The sequence below is a fragment of the Belonocnema kinseyi genome, chromosome 6, assembly GCF_010883055.1.
Source record: "Belonocnema kinseyi isolate 2016_QV_RU_SX_M_011 chromosome 6, B_treatae_v1, whole genome shotgun sequence".
Classification (NCBI taxonomy): domain Eukaryota; kingdom Metazoa; phylum Arthropoda; class Insecta; order Hymenoptera; family Cynipidae; genus Belonocnema; species Belonocnema kinseyi.
Genome location: NC_046662.1, coordinates 133,636,634 through 133,640,292, shown reverse-complemented (window position 1 = coordinate 133,640,292; position 3,659 = coordinate 133,636,634). Strand labels below are relative to the sequence as shown.

Below are 3,659 nucleotides of genomic sequence, written 5' to 3'. Positions count from 1 at the left end.
CTTATTTACGGATTGTTATTTGTATCATACTTGTTTGATGATGATACCGAAATTTTGCTTGTTTTCACGTATTTCTAACGGCTTAGAAAATCCTTCTAGAAAGTTACAATTTTTATTTTTTCGAAGACCTACGACCTACTTTCAGGGCAGTACCTGCGAGCTTGGCCACACCACCCCTTTCCTCAGGGGTCTTTTTTTAGAAAATAGGAAAAAATTCCTAATTTGGCAATCAGTGACTTAAAAGAAATATATTTGGAATCCACGTATTGTTCCAATTCCAAAGACATGTAATTTGTCTATAAAGATTGAAAAATTGAGAAGTTTTTAGTAATTGACTGTAAAGCTGATGTTTCTTGATATTAAACTCCTTCAAATTTTTAACTTTTCAAGGCAAGTAATATATCATTGAAATCGGAAAAATTCGTAGATGCTGATAATGCTATTTTCAAATCGCTAGTTGAAAAATTAAAAGTTTAAAAATTTCCTTAGTTTGACATGCCTGTGGACAAAAAGACCCTTGCTGGAATAAGCTCACATACCCTAAGGTACATGAATAGACCGAAAAGTAGTAGAAAAAATTAAGTCGGTTGGAGACCATATAGAAAATGTAGTAATTAGCAAATTACAGTGTCGGATATTTTGTTATTTCAGAAATTATATCACGTAAATTTTATATGGTCCTTCTTTTTCAAATTCAGTAATATCATCAGCTGTATAGGAAGTTTTATTATTTAGGAATTTTTAAATTGGACAATTTTAAATTGTCGTCAATTTTCTAATTCCTGGAATACAAAAATTTTTTTTAATTAAGGGCATGTGACACAGCTAAATACCTATATTACCGACCTCACTTTTTCAGTTCACTGAATGTTTTTTTGAACCTAAAAAATTTTTTTGTGAATAAAATATCAAGCTGAAACTTTGGAAAATGTATTAGAGTAAAATAAAGTACGTTTAGGTACTGCATTTTGGTAGGAACTTCACTGAAAATTAATTCATCTTTTTTCTGAACCTCGACATTTTTTTAACGTTCGAACTTTTTTTATACATAAAATAACGGTCTCAAACTTAGAAAAATGCAAGAGCCGAAAGAAAACTACGTTTAAGTACAAAGCTTAATAATAAAAGATGTAAAAAAATATATTTCAACTATCAATTCCATCGGCATCAGTCGGTAACGTTGTACACGAAAATACGAATCCTCTAGAGCCTCGTCTAGTGGTCGCCAGGGTTCGTATTTTCATGTACAACGTTACCGGCTGAGGCCGATCGAATTGATAGTTGAAATATATTTTTTTTACATCTTTTATTATTAAAATTTGTACTTAAACGTAGTTTTCTGTCGGCTCTTGCATTTCTCAAAGTTTGAGACTGATATTTTATGTATAAAAAAAGTTCGAACGTTCAAAAAATGTCGAGGTTCAGAAAAAAGATAAAATAATTTTCAGTGAAGTTCCTACCAAAATGCAGTACCTAAACGTACTTTATTGTACTCTAATACATTTTCCAAAGTTTCAGCTCGATATTTTATTTACAAAAAAAGTTCTTAGGTTCAAAAAAAGATTCAGTGAACTGATAAAGTGAGGTCGGTAATATAGGTATTTAGCTGCGTCACATGCCCTTAACAAAAGCTCAAACTTTGCATTATTTTTCGAGTGTTTTGGTAGAAAAGACACTTTTTTACCGACATCTACCGAAATGTAAATTGATTCATAATCACTTTTATTTTATTGATATTAAATGTGTAGTTTCGAATATAATTTAGTTTCGAGAGAAGCCCGCCAAATATAAAAGTATATAAATCAATATTAAATAAACAATAGTGCAAATTTTGCATAATTTTTCGAGTGTTTTGGTAGAAAAAAAACACTTTTTCCGAAATCTACGGAAAGATAAATTGATTAATAATTACTTTTATTTTATTTATATTAAAAGTGTAGCTTGGAATATAATTTAATTTCGAGAGAAGCCCGACAAATAAAGAAGTATATCAATCAACATTAAATAAACAAAAGTGCAAATATTGCATTATTTTTCGAGTGTTTTGGTAGAAAAAAAAAAACATTTTTACCGAAATCTACCGAAATGTAAATTGATTAATAATCACTTTTATTTTATTGATAATAAAAGTGTAGTTTCGAATATAATTTAATTTCGAGAGAAGCCCGCCAAATATAAAAGTATATCAATCAATATTAAATAAACAATAGTGCAAATTTTGCATTTTTTTCGAGTGTTTTGGTAGAAAAAACCACTTTTTTACTGAAATCTACGGAAAGATAAATTGATTAATAATCACCTTTGTTTTATTTATATTAAAAGTGTAGTTTCGAATATAATTTAATTTCGAAAGAAGGCCATCAAAATATAAAAGTATATCAATCAACATTAAATAAACAAAAGTGCAAATTTTTCATTATTTTTCTAGTGTTTTCGCAGAACAAAAAACTTTTTACCGAAATCTACCAAGAGATAAATTGCTCAATAATCACTTGCATTTTATTTATTAAATACTAAAAGTGTAGTTTCGGATATAATTTAATTTCGAAAGAAGCCCGACTTATCAATATATGTAGCAATAAACATTAAATAATCGAAATTGCAATTTTTGCATTATTTTTCAAGAGGTTTGTCAGAAAGAAAACCTTTCTGAAAGAATCTCACATTATTTGATCTGGAATAAATGGTGAAATTAGTATATTTTTCCGCTCTATTAATTCAAAATACTTCAATAACTTTGGAAATTCATCAATATCTTTATTATAATTTTATATTTTCTCAAATAATGAGTCATAACAAAGATATTATAAACGTAGATGCGGAGCGGGCTTAGCTGCCCGCCATAAATATAGACGGCGCGTCCGGCGAAAAAAGTCATTTCCCCTCTACCCACCGCTCTCCGTAGAAAGCACCCACCGATATAGTTTGCCAAGAGCCACTTGCAGCGCTGTAAGCAACTCGGCACACCTTCGAGGCGCACTGATGGTAAACTTAGCTTTGACAAGAACCATTTGGATTGAAAGTGAATTGCCAATTAAAACATTTTTACATTTATAACTTTGCAAAACTTGGTTGTTTTAATAAATACCACAAATATAAGTCAATGAGTAATTTGTATTACGGTTTCATATATTTTCCACTAATTCTAAAATTATTAATTATAATTTTCATTCTATATATTGTCTATATATAGTTCTTTAATATTATTTAGTTTTTATTTTTATTTTTGTGGTCTGCAATTTCTACGGACTTTTTTAGACTATTCGTCTAATCAAGCTCTCGTATGTATTTTCCAATTTCTTAATTATTATATATTCTAACGTCTTTGTAAAAATATAATTATAATTCCAAGTGATAGGAAAATTGTTCTTTCAGTTTTTAGATGTTAAGACGACAGTTCCAAGCCAGATAACGTTTCGCATTGGCAAACAAAATTAGACGAACAGAATTTCACTGGCACATTCATAAAAAATATCATATTCCATAAAATATATTTTAAAATAAACTTTAAATTATTATAATTGATACAGCTGACTCGAAATATATATATAACCGAACCATTCAGTTCGGTTTTGATTCCTCTAGAATCAAACCGAAGGGCCTATGACAAAGCCACCGAACGCGTCCTCGGGTTGCGGATAGAGGGTCCCTGTACCAAG

The 3,659-nt window shown here is 29.5% G+C and overlaps 1 long non-coding RNA gene across 1 annotated transcript in view; it reads right to left on the bottom strand.

Moving 5' to 3' along the window:
• Positions 1-2,884: 2,884 nt before the first annotated feature.
• Positions 2,885-3,659, bottom strand: part of LOC117174597 — a 6,372-nt gene continuing 5,597 nt past the window's right edge. Inside the window, exon 3 of the long non-coding RNA XR_004467319.1 lies at positions 2,885-2,897. This is a non-coding gene — a long non-coding RNA (uncharacterized LOC117174597). The remainder of the gene's footprint in view (positions 2,898-3,659) is intronic.